Genomic DNA, 25,137 nt, shown 5'->3' on the forward strand with positions numbered 1-25,137 from the left:
AACAATCCTCTTCCAATAAAGGGAAAAAAAGAATCAACAGGGTTGATGAAGAGGGGAAGCCACAGTGTGGATGCTCCCTGACCCCACAGGGCCCTCACGGGCCCCACCTGTCCCATGTGGCATCTTTCCTACGCCAGGTGTGCCCGCCATTCCGGTGGGTTAAAGTACGCAGCTGAGGGTGGCTTCCCATCTGTCTCAGAGTCAACATCCCGTGAAAACTACAGTTCCTATGAAGACGTTCAGGAACGACTTCAACAACTGACAGCCACAGCCTGAAGCACCAGAAAGGCACCAGTCACTGGACATCTGAGGAGCCAGGGCTTCTACACTGGCAAATTCAGGGTGGACCCCCAGAAGAATCAGCTGGCCTCATCTGATGTGGGCAGAATACAGAGGGTACAAATTGGTCTTCTGAAGTCCCTACAGATCCTATGGTGATGCCAAAAAGGCAAAACTGGTGGGAGGGTGGAGAGGGAAGGAGACTGGAATGAGGAACCAAGCAACTAAAAAGGATGCTGGTCTTCTTTTTGGAATGGGCAAAGTCCAGGAAGCCCTGAGTGGACCGAGCATTAACAACCTCTATTTTCAGGATCACAGGAAAGTCAAATGAAGTTTCTAGAGGGATGCAGTGGTGGCCAGGGAGAATCCAAGGAATGAAGACAAAGTTTTAATCACCAATCAGCATGGAAGTATTTAAACCAATTCTTTTTCATTTATTTTTATTAGTTGGTTAAACCAATTTTTAACCATCAGCAGAGTTGCATAGGTATATACCACATAAATATTATTTAGCCCTGGTCCGGGGGATAAAAGGAATGAGGAAAGCAAGGTCCAAATAACTTTGCACTAAACCATGGCTGACTTACACCTGCTTTACACCAGTTTTATAATTATATGGCTGTAAACTGTTAACTGTAAGCAGAACTCAGCAGTTGTAGGTACACATAATCAAAAACTCAGGGCGTCACCGGGAAGAGCAGCTGGGTGTTGCTGAACATTCAGGAATGCTCCCTGAAGCCAATAAATTAGTAATGTAACTTTGTATGATAACTGTCTAATTCTATTCACATACTAACTGTAGAAGGAAGAGAATTTTTCAAGTCATTTCATTATTTCTGGAATGTCAAAAACATCCAAATCTGTCTTTAGAATCTTACCTGCCACTCTCTCATCTGTTTCCCTGTTATCATCACCTGGAATATCTTGCAAAGTCTAAAGAATCAAGGGTACTGATGCTCCCGGCTCAATCTGTAATAAATCAAAAACAGGAAAGAAAAAAAAAAGATTAAACAGCTTGTTATTTAACTGCCAAAATAAGGGACTGGAAATCAATTACCTATGATTTTTTTTCCAGTTAATAAACTATGATTCTAAGGTATAGGAATTCTATTAAAACTATAAGGTAAAAATGCTCATACTAATTAAACTACTTTGAAGTAACTCGAGTTTCCCTGCTGAGATCTCTAACTCCTGAACAAGACACACAGAGAGTATAATGCAACCAGCCTAGCTAAGGACAATAGAACTGCAAACAATTTGGATTTTATTCGAAGTCCACTGGAAAAACAACAGAAACACATGCATTTTTAGAAACTGGCTGCTGTAAGGAAAGTGGTTTGCAGAGAGACCAGCTCAGAAGCTATTATGTAAATCAACTATACTCCATTAAAAAATAAAAGTTAAAAAAGAGAGGCTATCAGAGTCATGTAAGGGCTTCCCAGGTGGCATTAGTGGTAAAAAAAAAAACAAAAAACAAAAACAAAAAACAAACCTGACTGCCAATGCAAGAGACATTAAGAGACTTGGGTTTGATCCCTGGGTCAGGAATATCCCCTGAGGAGGGCATGGCAACCCATTCCAGTATTCTTGCCTGGAGAATCCCATGGACAGAGGAACCTGTGGGCTACAGTCCATAGGGTCGCAAAGAGTTGGACACAACTGAACTGACTTAGCACAGCACACAGCACAGAGGCGTGTAGGTGAGAGATGATCAGATCTGGCCTAGAATAGAGGTACTAGAAATGTGAGAAGTGGTCAGATTTGGGTTATTTTTTGGTGTAAAACTAACATGTCCTGGTAGTGAAATGAATGTGGGTTTAAGTAAAAGAGAGAAAACAAGGTGATTCCTGAAGACTCCATTTACTGAATTTGTAATATGAGATGCAAAAGATGAATGCAGGGCCTTTAGGAGGTCTGTGTTTTAAGCGCATGGGGGTGGTATGGAGTGTTCTTAGCTTTAGGCAGATTTTTAAGTGTCTCTAAACAGAAAAACACACTGTAAAAATTCTCACTTGAAGGAAGAAATCAAAGCTGACACTTATTAAGGGCGATGTATCATATGCTAATGCAAATAAGGGACAATAGGTCAACTCTTTATTAAAGCATGCTACTTACAGAGTACTTACTGTTTATATATTGCTCTAAGGAATAGATTATCTGTTTAGAAAGCACTATCTGGGCAAATAAATGCAGATTACAGAAATATAGATTTGAAATCCACATATGGCTCCCCCACCTCCTTTTAAAACAATTAGTATATGCCAATAATTGAAAGAGTTGACTTTTCAAATAGAGTTATGCTATTATCAATGTACCTCTTATGTTTAAATTCCTATTAAGGTGAACTAAGTGAAATTCTATACATAGTACTCTTCTGAGAACACAGTGTTTGTATTCAGAGAAGCATTTAATTTCTCTGCACTTCAATTATATCTGATAAATAACAACTTACTATTAACTTATGTTGTAAGATAGTATAAACAAATAACAGGAAATCAAGTATACCGTTCATTAGGGCGTAATTGATTTAAGCATAAACCAAGAAATATCAAATAATAATATTTACTATAGAAATCTCAAAAATTCATATTAAAATGGGTTGAAATTAGGAATATTACTCAGCAATAAAAAAAACTACTGATATACGCCACATGACAGAATTTCAACACTTTATGATGAATGAAAGAATCTTTATACAGAATACACACTGTGTAATTTCATTTACATGAAGTTTTAGAATAGACAGTAGTAATTTATGGTAGAAAAAATCATAGTGGTTCTTGGAGTCAGGGGTTGAAAGGAGTGGGGGCTGACTGACTGGGGAGAGGTATGAGGGAGCTTTCTGGGGTGACACTGACTGACGGGAGACTGGGTCATCACAAGTGTGTTCATTTGTTAAAATTCATCAAGTAGTACACTTGAGACGTATATTTCACTGTCTTTAAATTTGCCTCAAAAGAAAAAAAGGTGAATTCTAAACATTGAGCCCAAGTCAGTGATATGCATGCTGAAATATTTAGAGGGAAGTATACCGGTATTGAAAAGCTTCTCTGGTAGCTCAGTTGGTAAAGAATCTGCCTGCAGTGCAGGAAACCTGGGTTCGATTCCTAGGTCGGGAAGATCCACTGAAGAAGGAAATGGCAATCCACTCCAGTATTCTTGCCTGGAGAATCCTATGGATAGAGGAGCCACAGGTGACAGCCCATGTGGTTGTGAGAGCTGGATACGACTCAGCAACTAAGGGCTTCCCAGGTGGCGCTAGTGGTAAAAAATCTGCCTGCCAATGCAGGAGATATAAGATATGCAGGTTCGAATCCTGGGTCAGGAATACCCCCTGGAGGAGGAAATGGCAACCCACTCCAAGTATCCTTGCCTGGAGAATCCCATGGACAGAGGAGCCTAACCCTACTACAGCCCACAGAGTCACACAGAGTCAGACACGACTGAAGTGACTTAGCACAAACAAACAGCAACTAAACCACCACCAACACAGATATCCGCAACTTAATTTGATATGCACAAAAAAATAAGATGAACTTTCAGATGGGTAGAGGATCAGAGAGTTGTATAAATCGGAGATAAGGCAATCACAGTAAAAAGTACATCACATAATCAAGGTGGTATATATCAGCTGTAAAGATTCTTTCCCATCTTAAGTTTTGAAATTTTCAAAAAATAAATGTTGGAAAAAAACCTGGATGTACAGAGGACCGAAGGAAAAAACACATTTAAGTTAAATCCAGGATCCACTGACTCCTAGAATTTAATAACTGAAGTTGTAATACTGGGAAATAGCTATGATTTCTTATTGTCTTACATGACAAAATAAATAATTTTGCTTTACTTCTACTGTTTGAAATGGAACCAAAGTTAAGCAACGTGTCACAAAAATACATTTCAAAATATAACGGATAAACTTCTTAAGGCTTTTTACTTATACATCTTTTAAACAAGTAAAAGTACAAAATGCTTGACTGGAATAGACCACTGACCTATGAATACATCTGCCTGGTAAATAACTAATATATATTATAAAATGGTGTTCTCAGATCACTATATGTATGCTACCTAAAATTTCCTGTTTTTTTTTTAAATAATGACTTTTCTCCAATGATTTGTACCTTACTGCAAATAAGAGCTCTTTCCTCCAATTATATAAATACACATACTATAAATAATGACAAAAATAGAGGTACATGGAAAAGTAGAAAACCATTCCAATCTTACTAAGATTGGAAACATGATCAGAGATTATTAATCGCCCCCCAGAATGTCTAGCTACTCTTTTCTGAACCCTTTTCCCCGTGTGTAAGAACACACACATTTCTGCAAAAACAGAATGGATACTTGCATCTCTGTAACGTGCTTTTTAAAAATGAAGACCATGTAGTGAGATTTTGCCATATCGATAGGGCGATGGATACATATTGCTTAGACTGCTTTCTAAATTAAGTAAGCACAGCAATCTGAGTTCCATCCACAGTATACAACAGCAGTTGTTAATGCTTGGTATTATTATTTTTAATCTCACCAATTTAACATATACTATAAAATTGTCTTATTTAATAATGCATCTCTCTGATTCCTGATGAACTTGAACATTCTTTTAAAGTTGTAATGGCCATCTACCTTTTTTGGGTGTATGTGTGCAAATTTTCTATTCATTTTTCTTTGACCACGTAACTAACATCCAGATTTTCCTGGTAAGTTATTTTGCCATTACTGCCGTAATCAGAAACTCCTCTTGAGTACCTGTCCCTCTGCTCACACTCACAAGCGTGTTTTAGCTCCTCACTAGCTAGTCTCATGTCTCCAACCTGTGTATTAAAACATGTACACCCAGTAGGATAAATCTTTATCAACCAATATTCTGGCGGTGGTGTAGCAGACCTGTTTATTCCTGAGTTTCATGAATAGTGAAGTATGATGCTGGTTGTTGATTTCAGATATATATTTTTCTACATGTTAAGTATCTAATGTTAGTTTTCTAAGTATTACTTTCTCTTTCTGGTATTTTCAATCAGACATACAGGCCTACTAAGTAAGAGGCTATTTGATCATCATACATTATTCCTCCATTATACTATTTCTCCAGGAGTTTGTAATAGGAAAGAGTCTTTGGGGAAAGCAAACGCAGCTTAATTTCTGTCTTGGTATTATTATAACCATTGAAAAATATATCCTAACTGCCGGGAGCCATTATGGGAGGTCCCGCCCGTGACGAGGTCATGAAGAAAATACCAGGCAGACAAGGCCGTCTGGGACCCCATCCATGACGAGGTCACAAGGAAAAAACCTGACAAGCAAGGCCGTCTAGGATAAGGGGCCCTCCAGGTTGGCCTCAGCCTCTACCCCACCCTGTATCCTCCCCTCTTTTTCTGCTGTTGTTCTTGTTTGCCCTGTTGCAGATTCTTTTGTTGCCTGCCAAGAGCTCTCCTGCTCCTCTTTCACTGAATGAGGACCAACTTAAAACCCTAATTAATAAATCTCCTGGACGCTGCTACCCTGTGAAGGGGCCAGGGATGAAGGAAATGCTTCAATTCAAACCCTTTTGCTGGCATTCTGGCTTGTTTGATAAATGTGTGCTCCCATTGCAAAAAATGCTCATGATTGTTCTAAACATCCTAAGCACAGTAAGCTAACAAAAGACACCATTAAGCATAGGTCCCTCCGCAGGGTGAGAAAAGCTCCACAAATAAAATAGCCACAAATGTGTCTAATAAAAAACACTTTTATTTTTTTTAGAGATTAGCTGGTGACTTCTTGCAGGTAATTAACTTTTAGACTAAGGTCCTGTTTTGTGCCATATCTGCTGTTTTTGCAATCCTTTGCATTTCTGTTCTGTAAAAATGTAATCCTATCTAGTTCCCATGGAGATGACACCTAATAGAAGGAAAATAGATTAACCACAAAAAAGACAGGGTCGGCTACTGAAGTTGCTTAAAGTGACACCAGGTGGCAAGCCATAAATTGTCAACAGGCCTGAAAGCCAAAAGATATTATACATAGAGATTAACCATAAAAAGGGCCCTAATAGGCACAGAGCCCTCTGGGGGGTGAGGAAGCCCTATTAGAGAATACAAAAAATATTGTTTTAAAAGTGCTTATTAGATCAACGTTTGATTGATGTTAATGTGCTGAGGTTGTGCAGTGGAAACTATTGTTAATATAGTTGGAGATCTAGAAAAATAAGAGTTTAGCCCTAGAGTGAAAACAATAAGATAATTGTTAATTTTAACCAGGAGTGCTAAACAGGGGCTCCCTCACCAGAGCCGCAGAGTCTTTGTGTGCTAAACTTTTTAGATAAATTTAGCTGAGAACTTCTGCAAAAAGACTGACTTTTATGTTAACAGGATTGTATTTCTATTATGTTGCAACCTGCTGTATCATGAGACTGCCACTTTTCTGTTTTCTGCTAAGCTCAAGGCCAGAAGATAATGTACAAAAAATCTATGGGAAAAGACTCATAAACAAAAATATACAGAGAACACCTGGTTTCGTGAAGGACAAGCTGATGTAATGTTAAACTAAGTCTGTATGCTTATCTGCCCCTTAGAAATGTCCCAACTTAGGGTATAAAGGCTACGGTGAAAAATAAAGCAACTGCCAGACTCTGCCGCATATCCTGGTCTGGTCTGCTCTCTCTCTCTCTCTCTCTCATTCGCCGACACCATTCATCCTGAGGGGTTCCCCTGGATCCTGCTGGGGCTGGACCCCGGCACCTGACTTTTTTTTTTTTTTTTTTTAATTCTGAGTCAACAATTTTATATTCTCCAAGGAAAAAAAGCTTTAGTATCTTTTAAACTATAATAACAATAATGTCATAAAAGTAAAACCAATTTCCCGATGTATTAAAATATATGCCATGTCGGAAAATAATTATTTATGGAAGAAAGTAATTTCAACTTTGATGGAGCTAACCTGTAACAGTTTGTATATAAAATATACTTTGAAATTTAAGACTAATAGGTAAGATTTTTCAGTGTTTCCAGTAGTCATTTATGGATGTGAGAATAGGACTATAAGAAAGCTGAGCACCGAAGAATTGATGCTTTTGAACTGTGGTGTTGAGGAAGACTCTTGAGAGTCCCTTGGACTGCAAGGAGATCCAACCAGTCCATCCTAAAGATCAGTCCTGGGTGTTCATTGGAAGGACTGATGCTAAAGCTGAAGCTCCAATACTTTGGCCACCTGATGTGAAGAGCTGACTCATTGGAAAAGACCCTGATGCCAGGAAAGATTGAAGGAGGGAGGAGAAGCGGACAACGGGGGATGAGATAGTTGGATGGCATCAGCGACTTGATGGACTTTAGTTTGAGCAAGCTCCAGGAGTTGGTGATGGACAGGGAAGCCTGGCGTGCTGCAATCCATGGGGTTGCAAAGAGTTGGACATGACTGAGCGACTGAACTGAACTGAGGTAAGATTATAGCTTCTAGATAAATAAGCTTCTTTGGATTCAGCCAGAATTCTTCTCCAGGGCAAGCACATACCTTTCCAAATACTCTGATATAAAAGAGCAAGAGTTTGGAAAAACTAGCCTCTTTTCTTAAGAAAGAAGCTATTACCACTTTCTAATATAAAGTATACCACAAAGCATTTCTTCAAATTCCAAGATGGTGTAACTTTTCAGTAATTCACTTTGTAACTCAGAAACTGAATGATCAGGGACTTTTGTCATAGCTGGCAAACCAGTAAAATCTGTATGTAAGTTTTAGTAGGCCTGAAAACTAAAATCATTAGACACAGTATAACTTTAAGGCATGCAGACTGATTTCATAAATTATTGTATGAGAGTATTCTTATTTATATACATTAAACCTTTCAGTACTGATGACAGAATGTACTTTTACAATAGCTAAAAAAATTAGTTTCAGACTCTTGAAGAGCTATCTTTTATAGAAATTACATATCAATAGCATTGTAAAAGAAAAATGTATCAGAAAAATCGATCAGCTCCTGACTGGTAAAGAGCATTGGTTAATTCAGTGAACATTCAATGAACAACTACTGTGTACCAGGTTAATAACAGGAAAATACAATAAAGAATTGTATTAAAGAATTAATAAAGAATTAAATAAAGAATTAAAGAATAATTTTTAAAGGCTATAGATATAACTGATTCTGAAGAATAGACATAACATTTCTGAATACTTCTCTCTATACTGTTTAAACTTTTTACAATTAATGCTTTTTGTAATATGGGCATTTTATAATTAAAAAGTCATTAAAGTAACCAATTACAATTAATGGATTTGAAGAAAAATAATGTCAAGCAGTTATCTTTAAATTTCAATTTGCTTAGTAAAGATAATTTACTCAACTGCACCTGTGTCATGGGTTAGGGTTAAAGCAAAGAAAGAAGTATATAGTTTATAAATTCAGTAAATAGATAACAAATTTACCTTAAAAATAATTATATCTAAATTTGAGGTCATGCATAAACACTTTAGTATATTATCCACTTAAATTAAAAAATGGATCTTAGAAATTTGTCAATGGCAAAATTTACATTTAGATTTCCTGATCTTCAGTTCTTCTCTAACATGGGGACTCATTTCACTGGCCCCTATATTCAAAATATTTGAAGTTAGAGGGAATCTTAGAGACAGCTCAACCCCTCATTTTGACTAATAAGAAAACAGAGCTGTGTATTCATTCAGTGCATATTTACTAATCCATGGTGTGGAGGAGAAAGGTAAAAATTAAGTAAGACTTGGCTCTAGCCTTAAGTAAGCTTACAAACCACTGGAATTTAGTCATGTACACAGATGATAATGATACAATTAGACTACGTTAAAGGTTAAGCAAATTAACCTTTGTGAGAAGCTCGCGGTATAATTGAAATCTCCCAGTTTCTAGTTCACTGTCTTTTCTTTGTCACAAGATTCCACTGAATTAAACATCAAATTAAAAGACTTACACTTTGGAACAGGCGAACACTGAAACTTTACTGACAAATTATTCACTAAAGTTAAAATTTCTATGAAGCCGGATGACTTGATCATATGAACATTTTGTCAGGTAAAGAGGAGGGTTATTATTAACAGCATTACCTATTATTATATTTAACACTTTCTGACCACTTATTCTGTGCCAGATATTTTTCACAGATAAATAGAAGCTGTTACCTTATGTATTTTACAGTAAAGGATAAAGACACTATCCCAGACTCACGCAACTGGGAAGGAGCAGAGTAGAAAGACGAACTCAAGCCCTGGGATGCCAAAGCCTGAGCTCTAAACCATTAGTTTCCTTGAGCAACGTGTAAAAGCATGCAGGTTCAGATCTCCTAAATACCAGCTAAGTTGGGCTTGATACCATGAATGACCTCAGGAAGGTCAACCTGGACTCAGCTTTCCTCAGGCTACAGAGGGAAAAGCTAATTTCACAAGGAATATTCCAAACTTACATATTTAAAGAATCCCAATATCTAAAGATCATTTCTTTAACATACCATCAACATTTATTTAAAGGCTTTTTTGTCAGGCACAATATTAGGCACTGGTGACAAAAAGATAAATAAAATATGGTCTCTTTTTCTATATCCATGCTAAATACATATTTATGAACTGCCTACTTTAGGCACTTGTGCCAGGTGTGAAAGAAGACAAAGATATGAGACAGGAACCCCAACAAACACCTTTAAAAAAATCTAGTCAGCTAAAACATCAACATACAAAAATAAAAGCAACACTATCACAGTCACAAGTTTCATATAATTAATTTCCGTAAAAGAGAGACAAAAAAACAACAACAAAAAACCACAAGTTCAGAGGATTTAGAAACTACTTTGAGGAAGGAACATAAACTGGACCTTCCCTTGAAGATAAACAGAATCTGGAAAGAAGAAAAGAATGATGGAGGAAAAGAATATGAAGAGAAGGAAAAATAATATGGACAAGAGCACTGAGACAAGAATATATAAAACAAGTTCAAGAAACACTAAGTACACAATGTGAATACAAGAAACATCTATTTATGACAATGTGGATGGAAAACACAGGAAAAAACAAAATTATAGGGAGAACTTTATGACGCATATTTATAATAAAATATTTCAGTCATTTTTATCATATACTGTGCAAAAATGGGAAAAATTAAATTCCTAAACAGATTTGTAAATTCTTTTTTCTGCAATATATAATTCTGCTAATAAAAAAAAGAGTTCAAAAAAATTGTCTTGGATGAGAGTGATTTTAAACGGTGTTAGCTAGAGTGACATGACCTAACTGCTTTAAAAATCAATTAAGGAGGGAGGAACTGATTAAAGGCACAGGAACCAACGATAAGGCTAAAACTGAGGGTCCAGATGTGAGCTGAAGGCCTGAACTAAGGCAGCACACAAGCACAGAGCGGATGGACGGTTAGAAAGAACACAGAAAATAGGATGAGCAATATTAGCCACCTAGTCAGGATCGGCTGGTTTCAAAAACAAATGAACATCATTTCTGACTGCTGAGGAAATCTGGAAGGTTACACTCATGATGGCAACCACGGTCCCCTCCTAGAGGCTTAGTCATCTTCCATGACTAGACCAGAAACTGAGATGTAACCATGCAGCAAAGCTGCGGGATTGAAAAAAAGGAGGACATACTAATCCAACCTTAGTGGATTTCCGTAGCTGAATTTCATTCAGCAGATTATTCTCCTTTGTCTTGGTTGGTGCTATAGCTTATCATTTTATTTGTTAAATGATCAATATTATTCTACCTGACCTGCCCTCTGCATTAAAATGACTGGCTACTCTGAGTCAATAAGATATACTCTGAATGCGTCACTAAGATACTTTGCCTGATCACATACTAAAATGGTTCGAGAACATTTGCTTACCTGTGCTTTAAAGTTGACAAAACAGTAGTTGTGGAGCAATGGAAAGAATGAAAACTTGGAAGCTGATGATCTGGTTTGGAATCCCAGTCTCGTCACTTAAGAACTTAAGACATGATACGTAGTAATATACAAAAGGGCATACAAATAAAAGGTAAGCCCATCTTCAACCAGCCATCACCCTATGGGTCACCAATCATTGCTTAGACTCTTCTGTACATATCCCTTTAGAAATACGCTAGGCATAGACCAGTTTCTCCCTTTTTGTATGTCAGTGGAAACAATTCACAAATATTGCCTGCATCCTAACTTGTTCAATTTATATCTTGTATCATTCCACTTCAGCACATGTAGATCATTGTTTTAATTAACCAATCCCCCACTGTTGGACATTCAGGTTGTTTTCAATCTTTGATACCTTTACTCGAATGTAGAAGATATGAAAAAAGTCTAGGTTCAATAATTTGGATGTGAATGAGCTGGTCTATAATAAAATATGGAATGGAACTGGATACTAAGGAATATGCATTTTTAAAATGTGCTTGATACCACCAAATTGCTCTCAAAAGAGTGTCCTACCAAGAGTATATAAGTATACATTTTACTTTCCAACCTTGGTATCATACATATTTTGATCAAAACTACACTCAGGAGACAACATTGTTTACAGAAAAAAAAAAAAACAACAACCTGTTAGGAAGAGTTCAGTGAGACTGTAGACTCAAAACCCACCTATCAATACAAGCTACCTATTTGTTACAGACATCTTATTAGAAGGTTTAGGAGGCAAAAATAAGTATTCTTACTACTTACTACTATTCTTACTTCTTACCACAATGCAAATAAGAAACATTAAGAACATAATAAAATATGACTAAGAGATTTTCGTGATACATTCGTTACTCTCATCATCTCATCTTATATTCTTCGGACATTTCTCCTTACTCATACATCCATTCTCCACGCCCCCTATCCTCCAACACACACACACACACACACACACACACACACACACACACACATGCTTTATTCCTTACAAAGATTGTAAAGAATGCCTATAATCAGGAACTACTCTTGAATAAAAAAATTAGAAGCTTTTAAGGCCGCTGCTACATACTTCTCCAATGGTGATTCTACTTCTGCACATATATACAGAATATTTACAAGACTCCCCATACAGTGCAATGTGCAGTGCAATACACTGTAATACTTCTTATTACAGTGCAATAAGAAGCTATCGGTATAGTTCTGTCTGCTTGAAACATGTCAAATGTATCCTAAAAGAGATCCTTGTCAACATTATAGTAAGAATTATCACCTGAGTCTCAAAATTTCCCTTCCAAATAAAACTCACCTTCAAGGTAAAATAGCAATAGGAGACTGAGAACAGAGAAACTGGTACATAGGCACCAATAATTTGTGAGCAAAGAATGACATATTTTGCTGCTGTCTTGTGCAAATTTAATTAATAGACGATACAAGACAGATATTCAATATAAGGCAACAAAAAAGGCAAAAACATGTACCAAACACACATGCAGAAATAACTTAACGACGCAGAATATATTCTTTGCGTTCATATACCAGAGGGAAGATGGTATTGGTATTTCACGTCACCAGAAACACCCAACTCGGTTTACACGGCACAGTTACAGGATTTGGTGTCAATTAATGGCAGAACACTGGAGCTGTAATTCCCATTACAAATGTTTCTTGTTTTGCTAGAATTTATTACATGCAAAATTTGACAAAAATACCTTAAATTGACTCAAAAAAGAAAGGTGCAAAGTACACCACCACATAGCCACTACCTGATATGAACAACTGCTAACATTTTGCAAAATTTAAAAAGAAATACCTTAAAGTTCATGTCCCCAGTGTTTCCTTCCTCAAGGGAATCACAATAATGGATTCAGTGTGACTCTAGTTGATGTTTTTTAAACCTATAGCACATATGAAAGTGAAAGTGAAGTCGCTCAGTCGTGTCTGACTCTTGGCAACCCATGGACTGCAGCCTCCCAGGCTCCTCCGTCCATGGGATTTCCCAGGCAAGAGTACTGGAGTGGGCTGCCACTGCCTTCTCCAGATCAATCCTGAACTAATACAAATCCCCCAAAAGTCAACAAAAGAGGCATCGTGTTCAAAATATGGCCAAACAGCAGAACACAATTTATTTAAGTATCAACAAGTATGTTTTTAGTATAAATAAGTTAGAAACCACATTTTATCATCAACTCTTACAGTACAGATGTGTGTGTTGTGTGTGTTTAGATAGTTACAGTATATTATATAGAAGCCAATAAAAACAACTACCCGAAGGAAAAAAAATAGGCTATTAATATTTAAGGCCCTTCTCAATCGATATTTACACTTTAGATATAAGCAGACTGTACTTTTAGACCAAGGTAAGTGCTCTTTTTCAGTTAATCATCCTAAAACCAATGGGAGTTAAGGTAGTAGGCACAGTTAAAAGCCACCATACAAAAAAAAGTAACAAAACTTAGTTTTTGACCTAAATAGACTAAACAAAATGAAAACTATGCCAATCCTGAATGGGTTTTTTTTTCCAACAAGCAAGAAACAAGCAAAGAAACAAAAAAGCACACAGCCTGAAGATCATCTCTAAAGTAGAAAGTGTAAATTTAGTTTTTAACACAAAAAGCCCTGTTCGCTGAATACCCCTTAAATACCCCTATCTTGTTTCCTTTTAAACTATGTACCCACAATGGCTTCAAGTGTCATACTGCATTTTTATAACTACCCAAATGGAATCACTTTATTAATTGTGAGTCAGATAATGGCAAGCATGTTCCCAGACGATGTTTTAAACAAGGCAAAATATAAAATAAATATTATCTTCTCTTTACCCTCACTTTCTTTTCCTCTTCCTCACTCAGGATGAAGAGTCTAAATATGGCCAAATAAGAAAGCTACTGTTAATATTAAAATTTCACTCATACTCGAGCATCACATTAAAATTTTACTTTCTCCACAATTATCACAATCAACAATGATTTTTCTATATCTGAATGCTTACACTATTACCTGTACCACAGAAAACTATTCTATAGACTTTCAGGTGTTAGTCTTGCCTCTCCATTAAGAACATAATATGCTCAAGGATATGCACTAAACTTTTGGATTCCTATAATACTTAGCTGATCACATAATTTAATAAATTTACTGATCAATGTAAAATATTGAATACCAACTATATGCAAGTCACTGTCCCAGGCAATGAAAATATCTGACAAAATTTCCACAAGAATTAAAAAGTTTGAAGCTGCTGAAAGGCATGGGTACAAAATGACAGTCATATAAGAGAGAAGTTTAAGAATCTATACCAATAACCTCAGATATGCAGATGATACCACCCTTATGGCAGAAAGTAAAGAAGAACTAAAGAGCCTCTTGATGAAAGTGAAAGAGGAGAGTGAAAAAGTTGGCTTAAAGCTCAACATTCAGAAAACTAAGATCATGGCATCTGGCCCCATCACTTCATGGGAAATAGATGGGGAAACAGTGGAAACAGTGTCAGACTGTACTTTTTTGGGCTGCAAAATCACTGCAGATGGTGATTACAGTCATGAAATTAAAAGACGCTTACTCCTTGGAAGGAAAGTTATGACCAACCTAGACAGCACATTAAAAAGCAGAGACATTACTTTGCCAACAAAGGTCCATCTAGTCAAGGCTATGGTTTTTCCAGTCGTCATGTGTGGATATGAGAGTTGGACTGTGAAGAAAGCTGAGCACAGAAGAATGGATGCTTTTGAACTGTGGTGTTGGAGAAGACTCTTGAGAGTCCCTTGGACTGCAAGGACATCCAACCAGCCCATCCTAAAGGAGATCAGTCCTGGGTGTTCTTTGGAAGGACTGATGTTGAAGCTGAAACTCCAATATTTTGGCCACCTGATGCAAAGAACTGACTCATTTGAAAAGACCCTGATGTTGGGAAAGATTGAAGGCGGGAGGAGAAGGGGATGACAGAGGATGAGATGGTTGGATGGCATCACCGACTCAATGGACATGAGTTTGAGCAAGCTCCGGGAGTTGGTGATGGACAGGGAGGTCTGGCATGCTGCGGTTCATGGGGTCGCAAAGAGTCAGACACGACTGAGCGACTGAACTGAACTGAATGTGGTCCAGACAACAGTAGCAAGTCTCACTCAGCTAAAAGCAGTGAACTTAATACATTTTAGAAATATTCTCTTGATATTTTGTTAGAAGCCAGAGGAAGCACTAAACCCAACCCCAACCTAACAGGGAGGGACTACTTTTTTAAGTGGAAGAGATGGGAACTTTTGGAAGATGGGAATCACAGCACAGCTGACACTAAGAGGGAACAGAGCATAGTGAGGTAAGTACTCTTTCAGAGTTCTGAGAAAAGACAGGTAGGACAATGAAAGAGTATTTAAAAAAGAAGGATGACTCAAGAAGTCTGTAGGCTCATAAGTTAAATTATTAAAGTCAATCATAAATGCCTCCTGATAAGCTGCCGTATGAACATCTAGAAGCATGATAAATACAGAATAAAATAAATTCATCATTGAAAGGCATAAGTTATTTGACCACTTACTGTCTCTACAGAGCTGACTCATTCTAAGGAATTTTAGTCTGATTTTGATTAGACCTTGAAGGCTCAGAGTAGAACAGCATTCCTCTAGATAAAATACTGTTATTTGTAATTAAGTTGTGCCAAAGGCATTGGCACAACTTTTACCTTGCAATCTAACTGGAAACCAAACTGGCTCAACTGGAAAAAATACAGGGGAAAATATGTAATTAATGTGTGTGTATATTCAAGCAAGTAATGTTACATGCAAAAGATCAAATTAGTTTATCAAGTGGACCTAGTAGGAACATCACAAGGATGCTACAATTTATCAAACACTGAGACTCCACGAGAGCTCATTTTAAATTCTTCCACTGAAAACATCAAACTTAAAAAGCTATAGTTCTTTGATATGTTTTATAAATTTGACTTACTCTTTTAGTCAAGAAAAAGAAGATAGTGTGAAGACTTCTTAAAGTATTTTATAATTACCACTGTACTATTACCTACGTCAACAGACTCTGGGGCAAACAATTTAGTAAATCTTACAAAGTTAAACTGCTTTTGTGTGTCCTGAGTCGCTCAGTCCTGTCTCTCTGTGACCCCATGAACTGTAGCCTGCCAGGCTCCTCTGTCCATGGGGATTCTCCAGGCAAAAATACTGGAGTGGGTTGCCATGCCCTCCTCCAGGGGATCTTCCCAACCCAGGATCGAACCCAGGTCTCTGCATTGCAGGTGGATTCTTTACATCTGAGCCACCAGAGAAACCTTTTAGACATCTTTAAACAAAGAAAACTACTGTTGACCATACATTTATTACTCTAAAGTTTTATGAATTTTAAGATCAGACACACATTAATCAAAAATACACAAAAACAAATAAAAATAATGTTTTAGATAATCTACACTATCAATCTTTATACTGTTTATAATAAACCAAAAGCTACTCATTGAGTATTATAAAGTCATAACCCAACTAGCACCAATTAACATGGTAGAACTGAATACAGAGGACCTTTATAACTGGCAGTAGTCTGGTCCTAAAGAAAGATTCATCCTCAGAGTTTCTAAGATATAATTTGTATGATCCAAATATTAGTCAAAATCTTCAAAACATGGTACTAACCACAGATTTACAGACTTATTTTGGCATTTATCTATTTTCTGACTGTACTAACACATTTAAATATTTTGATATTTTGACATACAATGCATTTGGATTTAAATTATACTAAACTTGTGCTATAAGTTCCTCCTATGAAATATTTCTCTTTTTTATGATGCCATCATAGGCCTAAATTTAGAAACACAAACTATAAAACTTCCAGAAGAAAATACACAAGAACAATTTTGCAACTTTAGGATATACAACTATTTATTTAGGAAACAAAGACCATGAATCATTAAGGAAAAAACACAATTAACAGGACTTGATGAAATGAAAATCTTTTGCTCATAAGACACATTGTTAAAAAATGAAAAGGCAAATCATGCTGGGAGAAAAAACTTGGAAAACACATATTTGATAGAGGACTTGGGTTCAGAATATATAAAAGAACCACAACTCAATAAAAAGCTATTAACAGACTTTGCACAAAAGATATGTAATGGCAGTCGACACACACACACGCCCCCCCCATGCCAAAAGCTCAAAGAAGGAGCTCAGCATTACTAGTCCTCAAGAAATAAAAATGAAAACCACAATGAAATACCACTGTACTCTCACTAGAATGAGTTAAATAAAAAGCCTGAAAATACCAAGGGTTTGGGGGATGTATAGAAATTGAAACTCTCATACACTGGTGATGGAAATTTTAAATGATACAACCACTTTGGAAAGCCTGTTTGGCAGCTTCTTACAAATTTAAATGTATACTAACTATATGAACCAGCAATTCTATTCCTAGGTATTATCCAAAAGAAATGAAAACATATGTCTCTGCAAAATTTACACAAGCATGTTCATGGCAGCTTTATTCATATGGGCCAAAAATGGGGAAAAAAATAAATGTCTAATAACTGATGAATGGAAAAACCAAAAAAGGAATGAACTACTCTTACATATAAAAACATTATTTGGATGAATTTCAAAAACATTCTACTGAGGAAATGAAGCCATACAGAAAAGACTAAATGCTCCAAACTGCATTTATATGACATTTTTAAACAGGTAAAACTTATCTAAGGAAGTGGTTCTCACTTGGGGAATTTTGCCCTCCCCTTCCTCAGACGGTGCTGGTGACATTTCTTGATTATCACAACTTGGGGAATGGGGGCTGGGTGGTTGCTTCTGTTATGTAGTGGACACAGAGGCCAGCAACCCTGTTAAACATTCTAGAATATACAGGACACTAACAGAACAAAGAATTATCAGCCCCAAAATTCCAATAGTGCCTAGGCCCAGGTTGAAAACTGTTGTCTACTGTGGTCAGTGATGGTCTTGGGATACTGAATGTAAATGAAAATGAAGGCGTTCTGGGGACAATAAAAATGTTCTATATTTTATTTGTAGTATTAATTTGTTCTCCAAAATTCACCACACTGTACACTTTAAATGGGCACATTTTATTGTATGCAATTTTACCTCAAAGTTGATGGTAAAAATTACAGCCTATCAAATAATATAAAGCTACAAAAACAGTTTAATCCAATTTTTGCTTTTAAACATATATGCATAGAAAAAATGGAAAAGGCAAGTACTACTGTTTGGATTATGGATAAGTGTGATTTTTTTTTCCCCTACTGCTCATCTATTTTGTATTCACTTGAAAATACATTATATTTTGTAATAATGTACTTTTGAGTTATACTCAAAACAGGTCCAAACAAACTATGGAAGAGCACAACTGCACATGAATATTTGATTATAGCTAAATTCTGATTTATGATCACAGGACTGAAGTTATTTCAAGAAACTATAAAAATGTATAATGCAAAGGCATTTAGAAGTCAACTTTTACTTTAAAACACAGCTATATTTAGAGCCTAAATTATAAATATAACTATTTCTGTACAAAAAAGTTTTTAAGAGAAATTTTCACTATAAACAGTGATACCACACCATAATAAGGTAGGCTGAAAAGATTAATAAATTCTTTTAAATTAAATAAAATAATGTTATAAAGGAATAACTTATTTCATTATATCTATACAGTAGAAAAACATAGCAGATACAATTCAGTTATGTTCAACAACAGGCCAGGGACTACACAAACTGTGAGTAATAAAAAGATGTCCCTCAAAAAGCTGACTATCTAATGGAGAGAAATGATGCTGCTAATAAATCAAATAAAAAGAGTTAAAGGCTATGGTTGAGGTTTGAAAGTAGTACAATGAAAGAATCAAACAACTAAGCCTTGGTAGTGTGGGAAATATTTACAAAGATGACAGTTGAGCTGGGTCTTGAGGAAGTAGTAAGAGCTTATCAGGTGAAAATCATTATTAGACACTTCAAAAATCTTAAACAAACAAATGCCAACTGCCTAACAATTTTGTTACACTGCTCTTCTGTTACATTTTATAGTCTTAAAGGTCAGCAACAGAAAAACCAGTTTTGGGAAAAGGAAGATAATCCTACAATACTGAGCAAGGAAGTTAAAACCTGCTGAGAAAATTCCATATTCAACAGAGAAGGCTGCTATGGATCTACCTTGATGGAAAAAGGCACTCTTTGCAGTTTAACTACATCTAACTAAGTTACATCTAAGTTAGGCAACTGTGGTGTTGGAGAAGATTCTTGAGAGTCCCTTAGACTGCAAGGAGATCCAACCAGTCCATCCTAAAGGAGATCAGTCCTGAATATTCATTGGAAGGACTGATGTTGAAGCTGAAACTCCAATACTTTGGCCACCTGATGCGAAGAACTGACTCATTGGAAAAGCCACCGATGCTGGGAAAGATTGAAAGCGGGAGGAGAAGGGGACGACAGAGGATGAGATGGTTGGATGGCATCACCGACTCAATGGACATGAGTTTGAGCAAGCTTCTGGAGTTGGTGATGGACAGGGAGGCGTGGCGGGCTGCGGTTCATGGAGTCACAAAGAATCAGACAAGTGACTTAGGGACTGAACTGAACTGAAGTTAGGCGATCTCAGTCTCCGGCACCACTTAAAAGTACTGACAAAAAACCATCAGTTCGGCTACAATTTCAAATCATGTATTTTAACATGTGTGAGCAAATTTCAGTTGGCCTCACATAACACATTGAAAACCTCATACTGTTAGTACGGGGAAAATCTAAGATGCCTCTTAAGAAGGATAGGTACTGAGACTCCAATATGCATCCTTGGCAGTACGTTTTAAAGACATAAGAAATGCTAGTAAATATATGATGAATGAGATAAACGACCAGTCTATACAGTTAACAATGATTATAACGAGGCAGAAAAGTTAATTCCTAAACTTACAAAGAGAAAAAAGCCTACAAGGTTTTGAGACCAGGAGGTAACACTGCAGGGAGAACCTGCCTACTCTGCTCCTTAGACTTCCTATAATTCTGGAAACCCACTGAAATTAAGGAACCAAAAGTGAATGAAACTGAGTTTATTTAAACTGAACAAATTTTATGCAGCAGAAGATGCAACTTTTGAGTAAACTCAACCCAAAGACAACGGGTCTTCACAAGTGTATCTGGCTTCGGGCAGAGAGCAACATTTCCTATTCTTTTCTCTCTTGACTTGGAGTCAAATAATTACTGCGAACAACATAAGGAACACTGTTTCCAGGTAGTGGCGATTCAGGAGATGGGAGAGAATGGAAAAACGATTCAAGCGATAAACCAAGGTTGCAAGGGAGTCTTCTGGAGTCATGTAGTAGCCAGTGAACTAGAAACTCTGGATATTTAATAGATATCGATACCAATAATGGAACCAGGAGCTGCTGCAAGTCCCTCCAAGGGCTGGAGGCAGGCAGGGAGAGAACAGTCGCTGCCAGATCCTTTGACCTCCACCGCAACAGATCACCGCCCGACCCCGCCCCAACCCTCTAGCTGAAATGCTCCCAGTACTCAGCACGGGCCCACAAGCACCCCCTCCCCACAATAACCCCCACAACCCCAACAGCCCAGCCAGAGGGACAGCACCGTCGTTCACTTACTGAGCTGTCCCCCACCCGACGTCGTACTCGGCTCCCGACCTCCTGCGCCTCCAAGGCCGGCCGCCCCGGGGACCCCCGGCGCCCCCGTCCCCGGCGGGGTCCCGCTCTGCCCCTCGAAGTTGCCAGGGTTGGATAAGTAGTCGCGCAGCCGAGGGAGCTCGCGGCCGCTTTCTAACAGCTCGGTGTGCAGCTCCAAGGCGGTCAGTAGGTACTGATCACGCAGCAGCTAGGCCGCGATCACATCAATTGACAGGCGGGCCGGGGTCTCCCCGGGGACCCCAGGGCCGCCGCCGCCGCCTCCCCAGGGAGCCCCGCTCGGGCACTGCTCCCCAAGGCCACCGGGTCCTGGGGCGACAGCGAGTCCGCAGAGCCCGGATCTAGGCCGCCCCCGGCACCCAGCCGAAGTCCTGCCGGCCGCTCGTCGGTCGCCGAGACCTCGTCCTCGTCCTCGTCCTCGTCCTAGTCCGAATCGCTGAGGAAAGGGTTCACGCCGCCGCTGCCACCTCCAGGAGCCATCGCCGCCACCTTACACTGTCAGGAGTGTGGGCGCCTCCTTGCCTGGCTCTGACAGGCCGCGGCCTGAGTCCCTGCTTGGCCTCGGTAGGAACCGGTCGCTTCCGCAGCCCCGGCCTTGCCACGTTCCGCCTCCTCACCTGGAGACCAGGCGCAGGCTCGCAGACGAACCGTCCGGAGGCTGCAGCGGCAGCAGAAGCCACTGCCTCAGCCACGGCTGCACCAGCAACACGGCTCTGCGGGCGTCTTCCTGGTCCCCGGTCTCGCGAGAAATGGCGCGTGCCCCGCCCCGCCCCGCCTGCTCCCCACGCTAGTGAGCAGAGACTGAGGGGCCCCGCGCCCTGCTCAAAGGGAAAGCCCCACCCCACTCCTTTTTGACTGGTCGCAGGAGGTAGGGGCCGGGATTGGAGTCACGGAGGACTGACCCGTGAATTATCGCGAGAGTAGCTTCTGGCCAGTAAGTGTCAGCGGCGTTTCGTGGTTGAGCGGGGTTTGTGACGGTGGTTTAGGAGCCTTCTCTTCTGCGCGGGAGGGGAGCTCTGACTCGCAGCCGGACCCCGCCTTCTCGCTGACGAGGCCTCGTTCCCCAGGTCAGGCCTGACCTGCTCAAGCCCAGGTAGAGTCCGGGAGAAGTGGGGGCAGGTGCCAGGCCCGACACTGGCGCTCGCTGGGGTGCGCTGCCCCCTCTTACTTCGCTCCTGCGGTGTGCGCTGCCCGCTGCTGAAGTTTTCCTCGCCGGGGTGGCGGGTGCCCGGCAGGGCCGGTGGTCAGAAGGGGGCTTGCTTCCTCTTCCCTGCCCTCCCAGTCTCGTGCCTGCGGGCCCCTGGGGCCTGGGTGCGGCACAGGGACAGAGCCAATGGAAAATGCAGCGGGACGTTGGGATCTGCTTGGATCTGCGAATATCCCGATAGTCTCGACTTCGGTAACAAACAATTAGGAACGCAGTAAGCACTTGTGGTTTAAAACACAGCTTGCACTATAGGGACGCTTCAAAACGTCAAATGCTGTCCCTCAGAGGGTCCCTTGCAGAGCAAGGAGATCCCACCAGTCCATCCTAAAGGAAATCAGTCCTGAGTATTCATTGGAAGGACTGATGCTGAAGCTGAAGTTCCAATACTTTGGCCACCTGATGCGAAGAACTGACTCATTGGAAAAGCCCCTGATGCTGGGAAAGATTGAAGGAGGGAGGAGAAGGGGACGTCAGAGAATGAGATGGTTGGATGGCATCAAGGATTCAATGGACATGAGTTTGAGCAAGCTCGGGGAGTTGGTGATGGACAGGGAAGCCTGGCATGCTGCAGTCCATGGGGTCGCAAGAGTCAGACACGACTGAGCGACTGAACTGAACTTGGGGTTTTTGTTTTGTTTTCAGTAGAAGTTTTTTGTTGTTGTTGTTGATATTTTTAATACCAAGAATTGGAAGCATTTTTTTTAATAGAACATTAGCTCCTAGTGTTTATGGTGAATGGTATTGTTTCCTTAATTTCTCTTTCTGTTTTTTCATTGTTAGTATATGGGAATGCAAGGGATTTCTCTGTGTTAATTTTATATCCTGCAACTTTACTGTATTCATTGATTAGCTCTAGTAGTTTTCTGGTAGAGTCTTTAGGGTTTTTTATGTAGAGGATCATGTCATCTGCAAACAGTGAGAGTTTCACTTTTTCTTTTCCTATCTGGATTCCTTTTACTTCTTTTTCTGCTCTGAATTTAATTTGCTGTGGCCAAAACTTCCAACACTATGTTGAATAGTAGTGGTAAGAGTGGGCACCCTTGTCTTGTTCCTGATTTCAGGGGAAATGCTTTCAATTTTTCACCATTGAGGGTGATGCTTGCTGTGGGTTTGTCATATATAGCTTTTATTATGTTGAGGTATGTTCCTTCTATTCCTGCTTTTTGGAGAGTTTTAATCATAAATGAGTGTTGAATTTTGTCACAGGCTTTCTCTGCATCTATTGAGATAATCATATGGTTTTTATCTTTCAATTTGTTAATGTGGTGTATTACATTGATTGATTTGCAGATATTAAAGAATCCTTGCATTCCTGGGATAAAGCCCACTTGGTCATGGTGTATGATTTTTTTTAATATGTTGTTGGATTCTGTTTGCTAGAATTTTGTTAAGGATTTTTGCATCTATGTTCATCAGTGATATTGGCCTGTAGTTTTCTTTTTTTGTGGCATCTTTGTCTGGTTTTGGAATTAGGGTGATGGTGGCCTCATAGAATGAGTTTGGAAGTTTACCTTCTTCTGCAATTTTCTGGAAGAGTTTGAGTAAGATAGGTGTTAGCTCTTCTCTAAATTTTTGGTAGAATTCAGCTGTGAAGCCATCTGGTCCTGGGCTTTTGTTTGCTGGAAGATTTTTGATTACAGTTTCGATTTCCTTGCTTGTGATGGGTCTGTTAAGATCTACTATTTCTTCCTGGTTCAATTTTGGAAGGTTATACTTTTCTAAGAATTTGTCCATTTCATCCAAGTTGTCCATTTTATTGGCATAGAGCTGCTGGTAGTAGTCTCTTATGATCCTTTGTATTTCAGTGTTGTCTGTTGTGATCTCTCCATTTTCATTTCTAATTTTGTTAATTTGGTTCTTCTCTCTTTGTTTCTTAATGAGTCTTGCTAATGGTTTGTCAATTTTGTTTATTTTTTCAAAAAACCAGCTTTTAGCTTTGTTGATTTTTGCTATGGTCTCTTTAGTTTCTTTTGCATTTATTTCTGCCCTAATTTTTAAGATTTCTTTCCTTCTGCTAACCCTGGGGTTCTTCATTTCTTCCTTCTCTAATTGCTTTAGGTGTAGAGTTAGGTTATTTATTTGGCTTTTTTCTTGTTTCTTGATGTAAGCCTGTAATGCTATGAACCTTCCCCTTAGCACTGCTTTTACAGTGTCCCATAGGTTTTGGGTTGTTGTGTTTTCATTTTCATTCATTTCTATACATATTTTGATTTCTTTTTTGATTTCTTCTATGATTTGTTGGTTATTCAGAAGCGTGTTATTTAGCCTCCATATGTTTGAATTTTTAACAATTTTTTTTCCTGTAATTGAGATCTAATCTTACTGCACTGTGGTCAGAAAAGATGACTGGAATGATTTCAATTTTTTTGAATTTTCCAAGACTAGATTTATGGCCCAGGATGTGATCTATTCTGGAGAAGGTTCCGTGTGCACTTGAGAAAAAGGTGAAGTTGATTGTTTTGGGGTGAAATGTCCTATAGATATCAATTAGGTCTAGCTGGTCCATTGTGTCATTTAAGGTTTGTGTTTCCTTGTTAATTTTCTGTTTAGTTGATCTATCCATAGTTGTGAGTGGGGTATTAAAGTCTCCCACTATTATTGTGTTACTATTAATTTCCTCTTTCATACTCGTTAGTGTTTGCCATACATATTGCGGTGCTCCTATGTTGGGTGCATATATATTTATAATTGTTATATCTTCTTCTTGGATTGAGCCTTTGATCATTATGTAGTGTCCTTCTTTGTCTCTTTTCACATCCTTTATTTTAAAGTCTATTTTATCTGATATGAGTATTGCGACTCCTGCTTTCTTTTGGTCTCAGTTTGCATGAAATATTTTTTTCCAGCCCTTCACTTTTAGTCTGTATGTATCTCTTGTTTTGAGGTGGGTCTCTTGTAGACAGCATATATAGGGTCTTGTTTTTGTATCCATTCAGCCAATCTTTGTCTTTTGGTTGGGGCATTCAACCCATTTACATTTAGGGTAATTATTGATAGGTGTGGTCCCGTTGCCATTTACTTTGTTGTTTTGGGTTCAGGTTTATACAACCTTTCTGCATTTCCTGTCTAGAGAAGATCCTTTAGCATTTGTTGAAGAGCTGGTTTGGTGGTGCTGAATTCTCTCAGCTTTTGCTTATC

The 25,137-nt window shown here is 38.8% G+C and overlaps 1 long non-coding RNA gene and 1 pseudogene across 11 annotated transcripts in view; one reads left to right on the forward strand and one right to left on the reverse strand.

The window, feature by feature from the left end:
- The window catches only part of LOC122446822, a 77,379-nt pseudogene extending 56,092 nt beyond the window's left edge, over nt 1-21,287 (reverse strand).
- Nucleotides 21,288-21,695: 408 nt separating this feature from the next.
- LOC122446569 overlaps nt 21,696-25,137 on the forward strand; it is a 51,435-nt gene continuing 47,993 nt past the window's right edge. For 4 of the 11 annotated variants that reach the window (XR_006270913.1, XR_006270914.1, XR_006270919.1 and 1 more), the window contains exon 1: nt 21,705-21,885. This is a non-coding gene — a long non-coding RNA (uncharacterized LOC122446569). Of the gene's footprint in view, nt 21,886-25,137 lie in introns of all 11 variants that reach the window. The other 7 variants (XR_006270910.1, XR_006270918.1, XR_006270916.1 and 4 more) reach the window with 5 other exon arrangements.

Source organism: Cervus canadensis, chromosome 8, assembly GCF_019320065.1.
Source record: "Cervus canadensis isolate Bull #8, Minnesota chromosome 8, ASM1932006v1, whole genome shotgun sequence".
Lineage (NCBI taxonomy): Eukaryota > Metazoa > Chordata > Mammalia > Artiodactyla > Cervidae > Cervus > Cervus canadensis.